At 39.1% G+C, this 21,837-nt stretch overlaps 1 protein-coding gene and 1 pseudogene across 6 annotated transcripts in view; one reads left to right on the forward strand and one right to left on the reverse strand.

Annotated features, from left to right (window-relative positions):
* Window positions 1–2,368: 2,368 nt before the first annotated feature.
* LOC129780985 (U4 spliceosomal RNA) lies at window positions 2,369–2,449 on the reverse strand (annotated as a pseudogene).
* A 2,681-nt stretch (window positions 2,450–5,130) lies between these two features.
* Window positions 5,131–21,837, forward strand: part of LOC129775813 (short-chain dehydrogenase/reductase family 16C member 6) — a 94,505-nt gene continuing 77,798 nt past the window's right edge. The window contains exon 1 of one of the 6 annotated variants that reach the window (XM_055780928.1): window positions 5,131–5,148. The gene's annotated coding sequence lies outside the window, so the exon portion shown is untranslated. The other 5 variants (XM_055780930.1, XM_055780926.1, XM_055780929.1 and 2 more) reach the window with 5 other exon arrangements.

Below are 21,837 nucleotides of genomic sequence, written 5' to 3' on the forward strand. Positions count from 1 at the left end.
TACCAATTGATAGGGAATATTCCTACGCTTCTATCGCAATTGATAAAATGTTATCAGATAAACATTATCAGATAAACAATTACATAACTGTAAAATGTTAAGCGATATCTAAACGCCCTAACTGCCCCATTTTGATTGGCCCGATTTACGGTTACCCCAACACAGCCATCAAAACCAAGCAGCATTGGAGAAATCTGCATTGCAAATACATGAAAGTAGGAGAAGCTTTTGTTCCACTCGAAATGTGTTCCCACACAGACTTCAAATCCAAGGAGCGTGGGGAAATTGACATTGTGAATTCATGCAAGTCGGAGCATTTTTGTTCCATCTGAAATGTGTTTCCCCAACACAGACTTCTAAACCAAGGTGTGGGGGGGGGGATCGGCATTGCAAATAAATGCGAACTGCGAGTACTTTTGTACTCGCTTACCTTTGTGCAGACAAGAATATGTTTCCCTAACACGGTCTTCTAAACTTGGAAATCTTGGAAAATCATGCAGACACTAGAGGCGAATAAACTTTCAAGTTTGAAGCCTCTGTAGTATGAAAAGTAGAAGTTGAAATTGTTGATTCATGCATGTCGGTGGTACTTCTGCACTCGCATGTCTTTGACACTCCAAAAAATGTTTTCCTAACACGGATTACAAAAGCGTGTACGAGCACAACGTTTTGGCTCGGTTATTCAAGATTGCCTTGAAGGATATGCCTTCATATATTTTGCTCACTGAATTTGTACGCATACCATTTGATGATCAGGCAAAATGTTGATATCCATTTGCTGCGATAACGCCTATTGATGAAACAATATACGTTCAACGTACATTTCAAAATCGAAACTGAGTGCCTGAAGTTCATCAAATCAAGCAAATTCGCGGTTCGAGAAGTACGTAAACTTGAGAGATGCAAATTTCAAAAATGTAAAATAAAATAATCGTTTGATAATTCTTCCGTTCACATATTTTAGGCATCATACCAAACGTAAAAGGAATGTCATTAAATTTACTTGTAAAGAAAAACATAATCTATCATAATGCATGAATTAGCCTCACATGGCATTAGTTCAATCTTTTTACTCACAAAGCAAATATATTGGATTCAGTAATTGTTTCATTCAATCAAAAAAAATTTCAATACAAACAAATGATTGCTAAGCTAAGGTAGTCCCACGTCAATATTGCGGTTATATCATAGATATAACCCACCAATTTTTTCTCTGAGGTCTTTCAATATTTGACGAAGAACACACATCTGATATTGGGATATGTTATGTAAAAAAATCATCAGCTTTCGAGAAAAAAAATATAGGGCCCTTGGTCCCGAGACCATGTATACTATGAAAAAACAAATACAATCAATAATAACGAAGAGAAAGTCCATATTTTTAACGGATGAATTTTTTTTTCAGAAAATACTAATTGGCTTTTATTTGATATGTCGATAATCTGAATAGGTTTAGTTGTTTAAAAGTTATGATTAAAAAAAAGGGAAAATAGGAGAAAAAAATGATTTTTTGAACCACCCTAAAATGCAAATGGGCACACTAATGAAAAAATAGAAAAGTACTGGTCTAATATTTTGCGATAAGGAACCAAACTACCAGTTTTCACGGAAATCGGAGAACCCCTATATCGGTTTGGCATGGAATGGCTGATAGTATTGGGTTGGGGAAAAAGAAATGTCGTATATTGTCAATATATGGCAACACTTAAACATATCTTGTGTTGTACTTATCGCATCGGGTCATACTATACGGCTATTCAAAGACGAATATTGTCCTTTTCAGTCTCAAGTTATAGCGCGTCAAAGATGGAGTCCACCAAGCAAGAAATTCGCCATATTTTACGTTTTTACTACCTGCGAGGTAAAACTGCAACGAAGGCGGCCGAAAAAATTTGTGTAGTTTATGGACCTGATACTGTAACGATTCGCACAGCACAGCGTTGGTTTGATCAATTTCGTTCTGGTGTAGTGGCTGTCGAAGATACACCCCGTACTGGTAGGCCAATCGTCGTGGAAACCGATAAAATCGTTGAAATCATCCAAGTAGACCGGCATGTGAACACTCGCTCGATTGGCCAGGAACTGGGTATAGACCATAAAACCGTTTGGAACCATTTGCAGAAGATTGGATTCCAAAAAAAAAGCTGGATGTATGGGTGCCACACAAGTTGACGCAAATAAATCTTTTGGACCAAATCAACGCCTGCGCTGCATTGCTGAAACGGAACGAACTCGACCCATTTTTGAAGAAGATGGTGACTGATGATGGAAAGTGGATCACGTTCGATAACCTAAAGCGAAAAACTATGGATGGGTTATATCTATGGTATAACCGCAAGGTTGACGAAGGACTGCCGTTGGCTTAGTAATCATTTGTGTTTTTTTCAATTAGCAATAATCGCACTTCGAATGTTTCTCATTGGGTACGATATCGCCGCTGCGCAGAGCTATTGATTAAATTATTGATTAAACTAGTGAATTAATGAAACAATTTACGAATTGAATTGCAAACAAATCCCAATTTAGGTCAATTCATGCATTATGGTAGTGGTTATCGCAGCAAATAGTTATCAACATTTTGCCTAACCATCAAACGGTATGCGTCGAAGTTCAGTGAGCTGGCGACATGGAGGGGCATGCAGTCTTGAATAACCGAGCCAAAACGTTGCATTTGTACCCGCTTTTGTAGACCGTGTTACCAAAACGCATTCCGCAAGTGTAAAAATGCATGGGGGTATAAAAAGTACTGCCGAGATCTGGAATGCCGATCTTCCCAACTTATTGGTTTGCAAAAAACAATGTTGGGAAAACACATTCCGGTTTGCAACACAAACGAGTACAAAAGTATTCGCAGCTTGCATCTCATTTCCAATGCCAATTTCCCCACGCTCCGTGGTTTTGAAACCTGTGTTAGGGAAACATTCCAATTTGCAAAAACGCAAACGAGTACAAAGGTACCCGCTGCTTGCATCTATTTTGCAATGCCAGTTTCCCCAGACTCCATGGTTTTGAAGTCTGTGTTAGGGAAACATTCATTCATTCCTTCGATGGTACCTCAATCGCTGTTCAATTATAACTGAGTGGATTTCCGAGAGGCGCTCGCTTATATACCGAATGGTGATTTCAATAGCCTGTTTGGAAAGCAATTTTAAGGCTATGGAAACAAGTTTTTGGATCAAAAAGTAACAAGTATATTAGGCGTGGACATTTCATCTTTCGAATGAAGTGTTTATCATACCATTTCGTTCAGTTGTTTAGGAGTTATTAACGCTCAAAATCTCGGTCTCCGGCGTAACGCTTTCGTTTTCGAAACTTTGGTTTTACACACCGGTATAGAAATGAAAGACGTAGTCCTACGTCAAAAAGTCGTGGTCGAAGCGCGGTGAGCCGGCCCAAACCATCGCCAAGCCCGGATTGACGGCCAGGAAGGCTTTGTTGTGTGTTAGGTGGAATTGGAAGGGAATCATCCACTATGAGCTGCTCAACTATGGCCAGACCCTCAACTCGGTTCTCTACTGTGAGCAGCTTGATCGTTTGAAGCAGGCGATTGACCAGAAGCGGCCAGAAATGATCAATAGGAATTGTGTTGTTTTCCACCAGGACAACGCTCACCTCACACATCTTTGATGACCCGCCAGAAGCTACGGGAGCTCGGATGGGATGTCCTATTGCACCCATCGTATAGTCCGGAGCTGGCTCCAAGTGATTATCATCTCTTCCGGTCCATGCAAAACGCTCTTGGTGATACTAAAATGGCCTCAAAAGAGGCTTGCGAAAAGTGGCTGTCTGAGTTTTTTGCAAATAAGGAGGGGGGTTTTATAAGGGGGGGGATAATGAAGTTGCCTTCTAAATGGCAACAAGTTTGCGAACAAAACGGCGCATATTTGACTTAAATTGGAAAATTTTAAGTATCTATCTATCTATCTATCTATCTATATATATATAAATGGAGTGATTTCTGTCTGTCTGTCTGATTCTTATAGACTCGGAAACTACTGAACCGATCGACATGAAAATTGGTATGTAGGGGTTTTTGGGGCCGGGGAAGGTTTTCGTGATATTTTGAGACCCCTCTCTAAGGGGGGGCTGCCATACAAATGAAACACAAATTTCTGCATTACTCGGAAATTAACCAAGCAAACGAAACCAAAGTTGGCATGTGAAAGTTTTAGGGTGCAATAAATGTTTCTATGATGGTTAGACAGTCCTTCCCCCACTCAAAGGGGGGGCTGCCATACAAATGAAACACAAATTTCTGCATTACTCGGAAATTAACCAAGCAAACGAAACCAAAGTTGGCATGTGAAAGTTTTAGGGTGCAATAAATGTTTCTATGATGGTTAGACAGTCCTTCCCTCACTCAAAGGGGGGGGCTGCCATACAAATGAAACACAAATTTCTGCATTACTCGAGAATTAATCAAGCAAATGAAACCAAATTTGGCATGTGGAGGTTTTAGGATGCAATAAATGTTTCTATGGTGTTAAGATACTCCTTCCCCCTCTCTTAGAGGGGGCTGCCATACAAAAGAAACACAAATTTTTGCATTAACCGAGAATTAATCAAGCAAATTAAACCAAATTAGGCATATGGAAACTTTAGGGTGCAATGAATGTTTCTATGGTGGTTAGAGACCCCTCTCCCCTCTCTTAGGGGTGGCTGCCATTCAAATAAAACACAAATTTCTGCATTACTCGAGAATTAATCAAGTAAATGGGCGGGACGAAGTTTGCCGGGTTAGCTAGTGTTAAATAAAGCGTCAAATTTCGATCAGAAATACGACATTTTTTTCCCCAACCCTATATGTCTTCACATCTGACATCCCTGTTCATATCCATAAAAAGTGACAAATGTCTTCCTAGTCTATAGTGAAACATTTCAATGAAGCTCGTCTTCTAGAATAAGCAGGGTACGTTTATAAATTCTCATAAACATACCCTGTAGAATAAGATATTTTGCCCGACTTGACATGTTAGGAGCCATGTCATATAGAATAATGCCCTGTATCACAGCCCTCCTCAGAATATCCTTTTTCAGTTGGTACATGCGCAGTAATTCGCCATCCAGTAAACGTGTGTGAGACTGGACCGGTATCTATTGTTTTTATAATCTTAAATCATTTCGCAAGTGTTTTTCTATATAAGTTGGGTAATTGGCGAATCATATGTTTGTTCTAATTGAAGTGAACTAGAAACCTCATCAAGAAGATAAACTACAATTACAATGATATATTGCGGCTTCGTGTATAACTGTTCATGGAACGGCATAAATGAGCAATTTACACGTACCGGACAGATTCAAGCGGTACCACTTGAGTATTAGATCCATCACCAAAAAAGTCCTTGGAAAAAAGCAATGTCATCCCGGGCAAACAAAGCTGTCCTTCCGGTACAAGCGCGTATCGATTGACCGTACCGAGATCAACAAAACCTTGTGATTTACTGTGCAAATATACCTCGGACCAGCATACAACTTATAGATTTGTCGTCGGTATGTGCCTTAATAGTGTCTTCTAAAACTCACCATCATCTTCGGTGCGTAAGAAAAAGCAGCATTTGTTTGGTTTACCTTTGGCAGATACTCGACATTCCGACAGCGCTCACCTAACATATCTTGCAAGGGCCCAAGCGGCCGCCGTCGGATTGTACAGTTGCGGCTCACGTAAATAAACTCATAATTGTACGCGCGCCATACGGCATTTATTATTGTTTCCCTCTCCTTCGGCTACCCGCATTTCGTTTGGGTGCGAACGGTTTGTTTTTATCGCCCCTTGCTTTTACTTTCATCTTCACATTTTAGGGGTGTCGTAAAAAAAAGGCAGTTCCGATTCTGGTCCATGTTCAGGACACATTAAACGAAATCAACATTATGTTGATGTAGTTTTGTTTCCAAAAGTTAAATCTTCCCATAAAGCTAGATCACCTAAAGTGCTTCGTCTAGGATTATCATGCTTCCCTTACATTTTTTCCCTCAAAAACAGCGATATGAAAGTATCAACTGACAAACGCTCAGCTCACCGGTAATGACGTTTTACACGAGGGGTACACAGTGCTATTAAACGATGGCGCTCGTGTGTGCATCGTTGGATGTGCAAAGCGGTTTGTTGGGTAATTTCTCGTTGCTTTGCATAGAAATTACCGAATTTGCTGTTTTTGCTAGCAAATTACGACAACGTCGTTCAAGAGCTAACTAACGTCGCTGTTGCTGCCGCCGCCGCCGCCGTTTCGGTGTGTAGCCTCACAAAATTGGCGTTCCTCTTGTTCATCAACCTGTGCACATGGCCATAATTTGTACTACGGATCGTGGCTCGAGCAAATATTAGTTTGCGCGGTTTGAAGTATCACGTTCCATTGATATTCGCTAATGTTTTTTTTTAGGTTTGTACGATGCTATCGATCTGTGCCAAGATCAAGCGGGTCTTGCAATGCTGAAGTAGGCATTTGAAGAAATAAGGGTTAGCCATGCTATGTGTGTCAAATCCTGTTAGAATCATTGTACCACCATTACTATAACGTACCGATTATATAATGTTCAATTCCTCGCGATATATTTTTGACGTAGAACTACGTCTTTCATTTCTATACCGGGGTGTAAAATCAAAGTTTCGAAAACGAAAGCGTTACGCCGGAGACCGAGATTTTGAGTGTTAATAGCTCCTAAACAACTGAACGAAATGGTATGATAAACACTTCATTCGAAAGATAAAATGTCTACGCGTTCTATACTTGTTACTTTCTGATCCAAAAACTTGTTTCAATAGTCTTAAATTTGCTTTCAAAACAGGCTATTGAAATCACCAATCGGTATATGAGCGAGCGTCGCTCGGAAATCCACTCAGTTCTAATTGAACAGCGTTTTCTGTTTCAATAGAGATTTTGTCGGACAAATTACACTCTCGGGGTCTGCCGCCTCTATTGAATAATATGTTATATAACTTGCTTTGTGAGAAACATTTGAACTTTTCTCACGGAGATTCGGCAGTAAGTCGGGTCTCTTACATGGGCCTCCCCCAGGGCTCATGTTTAAGCCCCCTTTTGTACAACTTCTATGTAAGCGACATCGACAATTGCCTTACACAAAATTGCAGCCTAAGACAACTTGCAGATGATGGAGTGGTGTCTGTCGTAGGATCAAACGAATCCGACCTGCAAAGACCCTTACAAGATACTTTGAACAATTTTTCAACCTGGGCCATTGGGCTAGGGATCGAATTCTCCACGGAGAAAACAGAGATGGTGGTTTTTTCTAGGAAGCATAGACCAGCAAAACCAAAGCTTCAACTTTTGGGTAATCCGATCACTCATGCTATGTCATTCAAGTATCTTGGGGTCTGGTTCGACTCTAAATGTACTTGGGGGCCCATATTAGGTATCTGAGTAAAAAATGTCAACAAAGAATAAACTTTCTCCGTACAATTACCGGCACCTGGTGGGGAGCCCATCCCGAAGATCTTATAATGTTGTATCGAACAACTATTCTCTCAGTGATGGAGTATGGCAGTTTCTGTTTTCAATCAAGCTGCCAAAACACACCTCATTAAACTCGAGCGAATTCAGTATCTTTGTCTCCGTATCGCGTTGGGATGTATGCCCTCAACGCATACCATGAGTCTCGAGGTTTTGGCAGGCCTACTCCCACTAAAAGATCGCTTCAATTTATTATCTCTTCGGTTCTTCATCCGGTGTAAGGTCATGAACCCATTGGTGATCGGAAATTTTGAGCAGCTGATCGAGTTAAATTTTCACTCCGGATTCATGAGTTCATATAATGAATTCATCTCCATGCAGGTTGATCCTTCTTCGTATATTCCCAACCGTGTTTGTTTCCCTGACTACATCAATTCCTCTGTGCAATTTGATCTGTCCATGAAGCAAGATATCCATGGATATACAGATTACCAACGATCGAGGATCGCTCCAACGATCTTCGATGAAAAGTATGGGGGTATCAATTGTGATAATATGTACTTTACTGATGGGTCCACTATAAATGAGTCCACAGGATTTGGAGTGTTCAACGAATTGTTTAGCACCTCACACAGTCTTCAGAATCCTTGCTCAGTGTATATTGCTGAATTGGCAGCAATTCATTGGGCGTTGGACAGCGTCGCCTCACGACCTGTTGAACACTATTACATTGTAACGGATAGTCTTAGCTCTGTCGAAGCTATCCGTTCAGTGAGGCCGGAAAAGCATTCGCCGTACTTCCTTGAGAGAATACGAGAAATTTTGAGTGCTTTATCCAGACGCTGTTATGTCATTACCTTTATCTGGGTCCCTTCACATTGCTCCATTCCGGGTAATGAGAGGGCTGACTCATTAGAAAAGGTAGGTGCAATTGAAGGCGATATTTATCAGCGTCAAATCGCCTTCAATGAATTTTATTCTTTAGTCCGCAAAAATACCATCGCTAACTGGCAACGAAAGTGGAATGAAGATGAATTGGGCCGGTGGTTTCACTCGATTATCCCTAAGGTTAGCCTCAAACAGTGGTTCAAAAGTCTGGACTTGAGTCGGGACTTTATTCGCACCTTCTCCCGACTCATGTCCAATCACTGTTCGTTAGATGCGCTACTCTTTCGTTTCAATCTTGCCAGCAACAATCTCTGCGTCTGTGGTCAAGGTTATCACGACATCGAGCATGTTGTTTGGTCGTGCGAGGTGTATCCTGTCGCCAGATCGAATTTAGAAAACTCCCTTCGGGCCCGAGGAAGGCAGCCCAATGTGCCGGTGAGAGATGTGTTGGCTCGGTTAGACCTTGATTACATGACCCAAATATATGTTTTCCTTAAAACTATCGATCTTCGTGTGTGATTGTCCCTATGTCTTCATACCCTCCTTTTCATCCATTGCGATTGCCCCCCTTGGTATAAACAATAAAATAAGTTGAAATGTAAATATACAATAGATATACGAATAGATTTAAGAATTGAGTGTGATCATCAACATTGTAACAATTCCCTTATATCCCATCCCCTTCCTGAAAGAATATGTCACCCTTCTAAACTCGAGTAAACCGCGAGTAATCGGTTTTCCACCTTACTAACCATAGTGTTAGGAAAATTGTATTTGTATAGTTTTAAAAAATACATTTAAGAATTCGGCTCCTTTAAACTAATGTAACTGAGCCTGTAAAAATAAACGATTTATAAAAAAAAAATAATTGAACAGCGATTGGAGCATGTTGTCGCTGTTGTGGTGAAGCTCTTCATTTATCATGAAAGCGCGGATGAACGGTGTCACCAAGAGCCTGTTTGTGCACCTTAGGCCAGAAGGGAATCCATCAGGAGGAGAGTGATGCCACAAACGGTTCCCCGGGAAGATCTCGAAGAAGCCTTCTTTCCGTTCAGCATCGAGAAAGATCCGGAAAATAATCTGCCAGTTCCTCTAGGAATTTAAAAATACATTCATGTGAAAGAGTTTATTTGAATGTTTTCTATCCATGTAACACTGTGACCAAATATGTTTCAATCAAGTACTATTAACAGATGGTTATCGAGTTAGCATTAACCACTGGTGGGCTTCCAGTATCGAGGAAAATGTGGAAATATCTAATCGTTACTGAAAATAATCTGCCAGTTCCTCTGGGAATTTAAAATTACATTCATGTGAAAGAGTTTATTTTAATGATTTCTATCCATGTAACACTGTGACCAAATACATTTGGTTTTGTGATTTTTCAATCAATCGCAATTAACAGGATAGCTTCTGAAGATTATTCTTCCCTATCAGTAGGATATTTCCGTATCCAATATTGGATGCTTAAAACCTTGTGCCTCCAACGTAACGCTCTCGTTTTCGAAGTTCTCCGAATATTCATTCATTCAGAATGAATTCAGATTCAACTTCAAACAAATGATCTCTAAATCAACGATAGTCCTACGTCACCCTTGCGGTTATACCATAGATATAACCCACTTCCTGTTTTTAAAACGATGTTTTCAAAATGTTCTAATGAAAAATATCCATAATATGAACAGTTCTCGTTCTCTAATAATCGCACGATTCAAAAGAAATAACTCATCCTGTAATTCTCTGGTGACCAAATCCTGGAGAAAATAAATCACAAAAAAATGGATACAAAAAAATAGGGTACTTCAAAATGATGCTCATCTATTATCCACAAATCTTGTATGCTACAGAATTTGCCTTCGTCATAATTCCGGAAATTAGAAATTAGAATTAGAAATTTTTAAGTTTAGAGACCAAGTTTCATAAAATGTTGACTTTTCGATTTTTGATTGATTTTTAAAATTTAGGAGAATTGAAAAAGTGGAATGTTTGGATTTTACAACAGATTTTTAGTACGCATTGCAATTGCGTTCCGACGACTTTGTCCTCGATGGAGATTCATCGAATCCGCTATTGAACTGAACATCGTTTGACTGGAGTGACTCTTCCGGCAACGTGAAATCTCCATCTTTTAATATCTTTGCCACATTACGAAGCACGAAATACGCAACGGCTATCTGTGGCGCTCTATCCGTTAATATGCGGACTTTTGATTGCAAAATGGAAAACTGTTGCTTAGGTTGTCAGAATACGTTAAATGACGTGAATCCTTTGCGGTTCAAGAATTAATCGGCAAAAATGTGTGGTCGTTTGATGAGCATATGGGTGCAGTCGAGAGCCCCTACACAGGAAGGGAACTTGTACTTGTGGATCCACATGTTTTCTTTCCGCGTTCAAAATCTTCCTTCGTTGAAGGGTATTCAATCCATTTGAGGTATTTCTCAACTATTGCTTGACACGTTTGCCAGACAGTTTCACAAACGGTCGTTGGGTGTATACCCAAATCCTCACCAACTCCCACCTAGAAAATCGTCTAGTCTATTTTTGTGCCACACAAAATCTATGATCCGGGAATACCAACATAACGCAGGAAACATTTCAGTTATAATATGTTTTAGAACTCTTCACCTTTGGTTTCACCATAGTCCATTAGAAAGCTTCATATTACAAAAAAAAAAATACATTTTCGCGACTAAACCTATACAACTGTTTGAAATTGTCGTCATCTCCCTCTCGTAGACTTTGCGTAGTTTGTAAGCTTGGTAATTCGATTTTTCGCAAATTCATGATCGATGCCACAAACTAGTGTTTACGGAATATTGACGCATCATGGTACATGTTAACTTGTTTAACTTTAGGCACTAGGTCAAAATTTCTGGTACGATCCTTTTGCTGTCTTTCAGCATTGACCCTGACATGGTTACATCAATTATTTCACTGTGTTCGTTATAGAGGCTCATCATACGATTAATAGGACTATATTTGGCATAATTCGTTATTCGGTAATCTAGGTAGAAAATGTTAGGGTTTCTCAGGTGTCTAATCGGTGCGTAACAATTTAGGTTTCCTAATATTTCTTCTGAGTCTACTCGTTGTGACATGTTGTCAATAATAAATAGAAGTGGCAGAGTTCCGACGTTTTTTAGGCTTTTTATATTGAATAGCATACAACGTGCTTCATACGGAGGGAGATGATATGAAGACCAGCCTAGTTTACGCAGTGCAAATAATAAAAATTGTTTTTGTACAGATTCAATTCTGTCTTCGTGTGAAGTTATGTAGGGGGACCATACAATACTACGGTATTCGATAATTGATCTGGCATATGTTTTCATTGTGTACGGATCGTGAAAATGGTAACTAAAGCGTTTGATGAAGCTCAACATATTATTTGCTCTATGGATGATTGTATTATAATGGTCATCGAAGGTTAGTTTTGAATCTAAGACCACGCCTAAGTCTCTTACTCGTTGACATCTATTGATGGGTTGATCCCAATGGTGTTATTGTTCAAGTGTGTTCTTATTCTTGTAAAAAGTCATCAAAATGCATTTCCTAACATTGAGCTGTAATAAACTCTTAGTGCACCATTTATGAAATATGTCAACTTCATTTTTGAATGTTTGAGAGTCTTCCTCATTCCTTATCTATATATATATAAATGGATTTCTGTCTGTCTGTCTGTCTGATTCTTATGGACGAGGAAGGTTTTCGTGATAGTTTGAGACCCCTCCCCCCTCTCTAAGGGGGGGGCTGTCATACAAATGAAACACAAATTTCTGCATTACTCGAAAATTAGTCAAGCAAATGAAACCATATGTGGCATGTGGATGTTTTAGGGTGCAATAAATGTTTTTATGGTGGTTAGATACTCCTCCCCCTTTCTTAGAGGGGGCTGCCATACAAATGAAACATAAATTTCTGCATTATTCGAGAATTAATCAAGCAAATGAAATCAAATTTGGCATGTGGAGGTTTTAGGGTGCAATAAATGTTTTTACGGTGGTTAAACACTCCATCCTCCTCTCTAAAGGGGGGCTGCCATACAAATGAAACACAAATTTTAAGGGGCACAAAAACACAAACTTTTTCATAACTCGAGAACTAATCAAGCACAATTTGGGATGTGAGGGTTTTTGGGTATGAATAATGTTTCTATGATGGTATGACACCCCTCCCTCCTCTAGAATGGTGAGGGGGTCCCATGAAAATATTACACATATTACAACCAACAATATTCCAACGAAACATGGCAATTGAAAATTTTCGGAAAACTCTGAAGGAAAAAGAAAAAAATTGCAAAATTAAATTCCCATATGTTCTACAATTACAGAGTAACAAGTGCTGTTAGTCCATTTGATGTTTGCGCTAGCGAAATTGATATTGGTTCGAAACTGGAAATAGATTTTAAGGTGATTAAACGCACTCCTATATCTATACCAAAAAGAAAGGATCGCCGGATGTGTTGATAAGAGCAGAACTCGAGGAAGGAATTCAACGATTTAGGGCTGTCTATATTCTATCATATTTTCTGTAAAAAACATTTATTCCATGTAACGGAGAAACATGTTATTTGCAAGTGGTTGAAAAATCTTGAACGAGAATTGTGTCTGATTTTCAGATCTGATATTATAATGATGAGTTAGAAATACTAGGAATTTTATAGTAAAAGGTAAATTCAACGGTGTCGATTAGAAGATCAATCGATGAACAGTTCTGCGATTGGACCCATGAACTTGCTCATTGTAAGAAAACGTGGATGTTTGAAGGAATTGATAACACAACAAAATTTTTGGGCGGGACGAAGTTTGCCGGGTCAGCTAGTTTCCATATAAAGCTTCATATCATCTGCGTAGATAACTATGTGCCTTAACATTGTTAAGAAAAACGCAAACGTCATTAACAAATAAAATGATCAAAAGTGGCCCCAAATGAGAGCCTTGAGGAACTCCGGATGTAACAAATATTGGTTTTGAAATTTTCCTATTAAATCTTACCGTTTGCGTGCGGTCAGTCAAATATGATTCTAGCCATTTCAATAGCTTGACTTCTATCCCTATTTTTTGAAGTTTAAGAAGGAGTAAAGGTATATCAACACGATCGAAAGATGGGTTTTTTTCTGAACGCGACGTCAACTATTATTTTCATTTACCACTTCGTTGAAACAGTCCCAAAAGGTGTTGTGAGTCTCATGTATGAGGTTTGATTCAGTTTACTCTCTTTTGCTTCATTTAACAGATGAAGAAGACGGCGATGAGCTGTTACTCTCAGAATATTCGTCGCAATATATTTTATACACTCCAATAAGATTTTCATCAAGTCTGTTTCCGTTTCAAGAGCTCCTAAATAGTCTGTCTTGAACCTCGGATCTTACAAGGTTACAATTCGATAATTTGAATCTTCTCCTAATTAGTTAAATCGTAATCAGGAAGAAAATATGTTGCAGGTTCCTTGCAAAAAACTTGATTAAAGGATCAAAAGGGAAAATTTCATCAAAAGGGAAAATTTCATAACATTTCATTAGTTTTTTGTAAACATGTGTTTATTTCTTCCTAAAATGCAATCCTTTATCCGCTTTATGCACACATGGAGTGTCTCTCAGTTTCGTATTCCCAAATAAGAAGCCGAATATCAGGCTGCTGAGTATTCGGCTATCCGATATTCAGTATCCGGTATCCGGCCAAACTACTATCCATTCCTAGTTCTAACGTTACGACACGAATGCACTGTATTCAATCGCATCCCTATCGAGTCAGAGCTGCCCAGAAAACATTAAATCGTATAACTAGCGTATATATAACATCATATGACCCATATTTTGGGTGGTATATGATGCGCCTAACTGGCATATACAAGCAAAAGTGGAGCCGATATACATACATGACAATCGCTTTCAAATTAGTTTGGATGAATATACGACCCACACATACATCTAGCACGACTATTGTCATACGTATATGCGATTTCTTCTTCTTCTTGAATGGCGTTAACGTTCCCTGTGGAACTTTTGCCGTCTCAACGTATGCATTAACTAGCGTCATTTATTAATACTTAGTTGAGATTTTCTAAGCCAAATAACACGCCTTGAATGTATTCCGAGGGGCAAGCTCTAGAATACGCGTGATCACAGTGCAAGTCGAAGGAAATTTCTTTGACGAAAAAATCCCCCGGCCAGAACGGGAATCGAACCCGAACACCCGGCATGATAATGTGAGACGCTAACCACTCGGCCACGGGTGCACTATGCGATTTACTACAGGAAAAAAAAAACGGATTACGGAAAATGATCGTGAGGTTATAATTATTTTTATAAACTCACGACCCACCATTTATATATGCGACAACATTCATGTTTCTAGAAATAGAAATAATTCAATTGACTTTTAATGGGAGGAGGGCGTAAATATTTGAAATAAGTGGTGGTGATGATAAAGAAAACTGCTCCGATGGGATTCGAACTCCGGTTGTTTAAATAAGCAACAGCCATCTCGCAGTTAATCAAACAAACTGCATCAGCCTGATTTGTATATATGATTTCGTTTAAGTCGATTTTTCGATGGAGTACACTGGAGTCGCTTGTTACGCGGAGGATACGTGCCGCGTAAACAAAAACCGCGTAAATTCCAAAATCCACGTAAAAAACCGCTTAAATTCCAAAATCCGCGTAAAACAAACCGCGTAAAAATAAACCGGGTGATTTTCATAATCCGTATAAAAATCTAACAAACAGTGAATTATTAGTTTAAAATGCAACCCATACTCTAACAATTGATTAAGGCAGTATTCTAGTCTAGAAATTTAAAAAAAAATCAAAATTTTTTTCCTTCATATTTCTGTAGTTAAGGCATTCAAGATATACTCTAGAAAGGACAAGGAAATTCTATTATTTACCGAGTTAGAGCCATTTTAGAGATGCGGTATCTAACCTGGTACAGCCATAACAATGAACTTCAAATGCGTTTTTCTCGAAACTAGTTTTTTCAAATTAGCGTACACGATATCTCAAGTTCTACTGGACCGATTACTGATTTTACTATTTTTAAAAAATCGAAAGCGTAAGAAAAAACGGTTTAAACCGCATTTTGTTTTTCAAACGGTTGCCATTTTGTTAAAAAAACATATTTTTGACTTGTTCGAGGTTCATGCTATAGCGGCATCTTTACATCAAATAGCATATTGATTTTTACAAGGTTGATACGTGCTGCGTAAAAAAAATCGCGAAAATTTCGAAATCCGCGTAAATTCTGAAATCCGCGTAAAAAAAACCGCCTAAATTCCGAAATCCGTGTAAAAATAAATCGAGTAAATCCCAAAAACCGCGTAAAAAGCGACTTCAGTGTATATCAGAAAACCGATGCTTGTTATACCGAACTGAGACTTAATCTGTAGTGATAAATAGAATCGAGGTTTTTTTTTTGCATTTTATGCAATTTTAGATGTAGGCAATGGGCCTGATTCTCGAATACACTTCACGGTGAAAACGATATGAACGGCACGCCATTGAACTACATTTCACGAGCTAGTGAAGCGCCACAAATAAAGATGGGTTTTCATGCAGAATGAGCACTTTTCAAATAAAAATTATCAATGAAAGTTAACTTCTCCGTTTCAAATGTGAAACAAAAATTTCAAATGTGAATGGAAACCTTTGTTTTCTTCATGTGGTAAAATAATCTCATACCAACATTTTATCTTAAGATAATTTGATAAGTTTTAGTGGAAAACTAATTTCGTATCCAGATGTCGACACCGTACCGTTATCATCGCGGATATACTTCGTTCCGTTTTCACCGAAAAGTGTATACGGGAATAAGGTCCAATGTATCTTTTGATCGACATTATATATGATTTTGATTCGATTCGACTTAGAATATGCCAAGTTATGCGATTTAATGTTTGATGGGTGATTTGATGATTTCGGATTGTAAATATTGCAGCTTTAGTAAGCACGTAATAATGATGTTAGCTCAAACTAATGAATTCTATTAATTAGGATTGGGCAATCTTAGAAGATCGATCTTTTCCATTCCGATTTCCGATTTTTTGGATCGATCTTTTGTACTCGAGAAATCGAGAAAATCGATCCGAGTTATTCGCTTTCGATATTTTCGATCTTTTTGTAGATTTGTTTTTCAGTATACATCGATTTTTTATCTCACCAAAGGCCAGTAAACATTTCCTTTAAACATGTTAAACATGTCGACATTTGGATTGCTTCTTCTATGATTTACTTCTGTACAAATGCGGATAGAGACAGAACTAGCGGCAGCTACTGAGGGGATGAACTGTAACCGATTGCGCATATGATCACTGAACCTGATGTTGTCATCAATTACAGGCGAAAGATTGTTTTCTAGATCTGGCACCAAAATCAACAATCGGCACATGCTGAGAAAAAAAAATGCTTTTGATATTTGAATAGAAATATGAAATTTATATTCCCTGTTCAAAGAAACGACAGCATTCATATAGAATATAGAATGATTAGATGAATCGAGAAAAAAAGCTTTTAATTTTTCAAAAATCGATTCGGCAAAGATCGATTCTCTGGTACCTATTTAATCAGTGGATCGATCCAAAAGCCGTTTGGAAAAACGATTCGATAAGATGGATCTTTTCAAAAAGATCGCCCAATCCTACTTTCGATATCATCTCGATTTAGGTATAGAATGAAGTATCGAGTACGCTATGAATACCATCCTAGTAAAAAATGGTTATCAGCGGATAATCCATACATGTGTTTGATTTTATTTTGCGTTGCAAATTAGATTTACTTATTGCTTCCATGCTGTACGCGAAATTAAACAGACGTCCAAGCATGACGATGACTTCCCGGTAATTCAATAAATACCATGAAGCTTATGAAGAATAGGGGTTGTATGGAGGTATAATGTAGTAGAAAAATATTCGACAATGTTTGGCAGTGCTCTATAGGATTGAAAATGCAACATTTGATGTGGATCGTAATGAAATCCTCGTTTTAATTTGCTCTGCAAATGAATTTGACACGGTATTAGTTAACCCTCTACCGCCCAAGTTTTTTTTCTATCTTTTCTAAAACTAAATTTTCTAAATTTAGTCTAAATTTTTTATTTTTCTAATTTATCTTAAAAAAAACCTATCCACTTTTATTTCGAATTTACGACTTACAACATAAAATCCTCCTAGCAGAAAGCTGCTAGCATAAAAACAATGTGTAAGTGTAATAGTAAGTGTAATATTCTAAAGACGTTCTAGTGGGGGTGAGCATTGAAAATAATGTCTGAATAATTTGAAAAGAGAATCCGTGAAGCCCGTCTAAAGGCGGGCTTGGGCTGTAGAGGGTTAGGTCCAACAGTGAAGCGTCTTTGTCGGTCTGCAGAAGGTGGAGCGCAAGAATCGATGCATCTTTCCGGGATGTTTGTTTAACATTTCGAAGTTTTTTTTACCAACTTTTAGATAAATCTGTGTATTATCCGTTCACTCAACATCATCCCATGTGTTTAAAGTGACTGGTTAAAAAATTATAACCTGTTGGATTCAATAGAATAGTGGTTGTGACGGCTTCCACTGCAACATTCAACAGGCGAAGACGGACCATCCATGCTGGTGCTCCGACGTCTGCACACACTACCATGCCACCGGTTTTGTTAGAGACAACCACCAACCGCCCAAACCATCAAACCAATCCCGCTGCAAATTGCACGCCGGTTGTTGTTGATGTTATGTACGTATTTAGAGGTAGGTACTTACTACATAGGAAACCTCTGTGCGCTCGTGTCGTCGGAGATATCTATCGTGGTCTCGTAAGAGGAAAAAAAAAAGTATCATTACCCGCCACTCTCCAGACGCACATAGCGCAATTGCGGCCGCCAGTGTTCATACGGCTGTTGCACAGAACGGAGGCAGCAGACTCTCGAAAGCGCCCGGAGGAGGCAAGAGCAGAGAATCGGTCGGTTGTAGTTCCTCGGCATGGTCGCGGTTCGTCGCTGAGTGGTGCGAGTTATTCGTTGTTAGTGGAATTCTTTTAGTTGTTTTTTTTTTTATTTCGTCGTCATTCCGTGCCCTTTCGGTTCCTTGTATTCATGCAGCTGTACCCTTTGATCTAGGGTAATAAAGAAGATTGTGATTGTGGAGTGATGTAAACAAGGATTTTTTTCTGTTTTTCTTTGTTGAGAACACATAGGATGTCTGGTGATAACAGCTTAAGAGTTTCAATATTGTCGTTCGTGTGAAGACTTGTGCAATCTGGCTTAGATCTCAAAAGTGAAAACATTCATTTGTTTTAATACGTAAATATCTTGAGGAAATCTTTGATGTTATAATTTCGTTAATCCTATACTACACTTCTGATTGTGCGAGTTCATCAAAGACATCATCAGGCGGGAGAAATCTACAAAACACACAAACATTCCACATCCAGGAGTTCAGGAATGTATAGCACAAACTCATAGGAGATGCGGCTACGAAATGAAAACTAATGACGATCAACAATTTTTGAAGAGTTACAAAAACGGTTATATGATTTAGATACTGCAACTCTGATAAAACTTCAATGTATATTCAAAAAACTCGTGCTTCTCACTAGTATCCACTTTCTTAGAAGAACTTCACCTTTTTAACATATAAATATTCGTGTTTTCCAGTGTGACATCCCATTTTGTCACGTTATTTTGACGAAAGCATTTGAAACTCTTCAACATTTTAAAATTTCAATTGTAAAATATTAAAAAGCGGTTTGTTCTACTCGAAAGATTCTGATATTCTTAGCGAACAGCCAACAAAGAACGTCCTGTACAGTCTGAAAAGTTCCAAGACGATGAATCGAAGGGCTATTTTAAATGTTTGAAATGTTGCTTGAGCGCCATAGCAAGCCGTGATATCGATTTATTACTGGCGAAGAATTGTATACGAATTGTTTAAGACACCTCGCAACGCAGAACAATATATGCAAAGTCCTGTATTCAGTTGGATCATATGGGTGTAACTTTATGGCGAGCATTGATCGAAAGACTACCAAAATATGCAACATGACACGAGATCGCAATTTTCTATAATGTCAACAATTTGTCTCATATTGCTATATCGCTTTAAGAAACAGTGAAAACTTGTGTTCCTCATCTATAGGACTATTGTGGAACAACCCAAGTTTTATTTGTTTCACTTCAAAAGAGCGTGTCAGAAGTTTTGGTCTAAAAAAGACAAATTTTCTGGCAGAGAATAGAAAAAAATGGAAAGGGCCGCATAATACTATGAATAACATGATCTTTCAATACTTCACCTAAATAAATAATTTTCATTCAACAATAATGAAGTTTTGTTAGTAATAATCCCAATACTAGTAGGTTCGCATCTGAGATCAAGCTAATCGGCCAGACCACCTGTCATCCACCTCGCTCATTGGGCTCCTCTTCTTCTTGTCCCCACCGGAATCAATACGAACGCCATCTTTGTGGGACTGCTGTTCGGCAATCTTGCAACATGTGCCGCCCACCGCACTCGTCCAGCCTTGGCGACCTTCTGGATTCTGGGTTCGTCATAGAGTTGCGCCAGTTCGTGATTCATCCTCATTCTCCATAATTCGTTTTCCGTTCTTCGTTGGCTTCGTGGAGCCCATAGTAGGCGCGACTTCTATTGATTATGCGACTTGTTATCATCTACCTACCGCATCTACCTTGGCGTGATCCACGTAATCTACCGCCATACATAGCTAGATGTCGATTACTGAATCTGGATACGCTTGAACGTCGTAGGCGTATTCAACAAGCCACTTTCGTTGCCAAACTAGAAAAGAGATGGTTAACTTTCGCGCTCCCAGCCGAATCCTACGATCCTCGTATTTGCTGCAACCGTTCCCGCATCGTTCAACGTTTGGTCATCGTGAACCGATAACGGGAATGATAAGGACATTTTCATTAGTAGAACTTTTTTTTGATTTCGGAGAACCGTCACAACGCTTCAGAAACAGGATCGAGAATTCTAATGTGCTTAATGTCATGTATTAATGTGTTTTTAACATAAGTATTTTATTTCATTAAGACGATGTTGTCAGATGAATTTAAATTCAAACAAATAAACAAATAAACAAGCCAAGGTAGATATACTCGTCGACCACCTCGAGCTCGTCGCCGTAGATTACAACGCTACTATCAAGAAAGATTTTGAGACGATCAGCCCTTCCTGCTAGCATATATTTAGCCTTTGACGCATGAATCTAAACCCATCGCCACGTCGAAATCTCCTGTGAGTCTCAGACGATTTCGACAGAACACCTGAAATACGCACACTTCACCGCACACCGTTAATCGTTGCCTAAATCAGTCTTGTCAACATTCGGGGGAAGCCGTGTTCGTCCATTATTCCTCATAGCCGTTGTCGATAGATTGCGGCTTTGAAACCGACGAAGATGTGGTGCGTAGGGACTTGATACTCGCGGCACTTTTGGAGGATCTGCCGCAATGTAAAAAATCTGGTCTGTTGTCGAGCTACCGGGCATGAATCTGGCCTGATAACTACCAACAAATCTGCTTACTATTGAAGATAGACGGCGAAAGAGGATTTGGGATAGAATTTTATAGGCATCGTTCAGAATCGTGACAACACGGTAGTTCTCACAATCCAGCTTGTCGCCTTTTTTTATAGATGGGGCAGATCACCCATTCTTTCCTCTCGTCCGAAAGCTGTTCCATGTCCCAGATCCTGACTATCAACCGGTGTATACACTCTATAAATTTTCCCGGACCTCCCTTGATGGGCTCCATTGCGAGGACTTCCTTACCAGCTGCATTGTGTTTCTTTAGCTGATTAATGGCCTCCCTCATTTCACCCGTCGACTGGGGAAGCACGTCGTCATTGTTCACTGCACCGGTGTAGTCCTCTTCAACGCCGTCTTGGTGTGCTGTCCGCTCGCTGTTCGAATTTTCATCGTAGTGCTGCCTCCACCTTTCGATTACCTCGAGTCCTTTCGTCAAGATGCCTCTTCCTGTAGGGTAACACGGGGTGATTTGGTCATATGGAGTGATTTGGACCACCCCTTTATCTCAAAAATTACGGCTCAACTTAGATTTTTTATAATGTCATTTCCTTCTATTGTTGAACCGTATGTACCTAAAGTAAAAAAAAACTTTGGTGAAACTTCACAAGTAGAGGGAAACGGTAGCATAAACACAGCAAGCACTTTGATCGTCAAAAAATGTGAGTTTTCCGATAGTGGTTTTAAGGGTTTTCTCGCTAATTAAACAAACTTTTCGTGTATTGTGCTGTAAAGTTTTGTTCGCCTACAGAAGAGGAACAATTAGATGTAGCGAAACTGTAAGTTTGATAAGAATAAATGAAATGAATTGCATTTTATTTTTTGCGTGTTGTGTGGGGTGACATGGACACGTTTCTGTGGGGTGAATTGGTCCTACAGGTTTGAGACTTTTTTTTTGGTATAATTGATTCCAGATGCCACTGAATTAAAAAAAGAGGATGGTCAGACAACGTTGGAAGAAGGAGGAGCTTGAAAGAGCAACGCAGGCCATCGAGAACGGATTTTCTTTGACCAAGCGTCAAAAGTGTTTGAAAA

Source organism: Toxorhynchites rutilus, chromosome 3 (assembly GCF_029784135.1).
Source record: "Toxorhynchites rutilus septentrionalis strain SRP chromosome 3, ASM2978413v1, whole genome shotgun sequence".
Taxonomy (NCBI): Eukaryota; Metazoa; Arthropoda; class Insecta; order Diptera; family Culicidae; genus Toxorhynchites; species Toxorhynchites rutilus.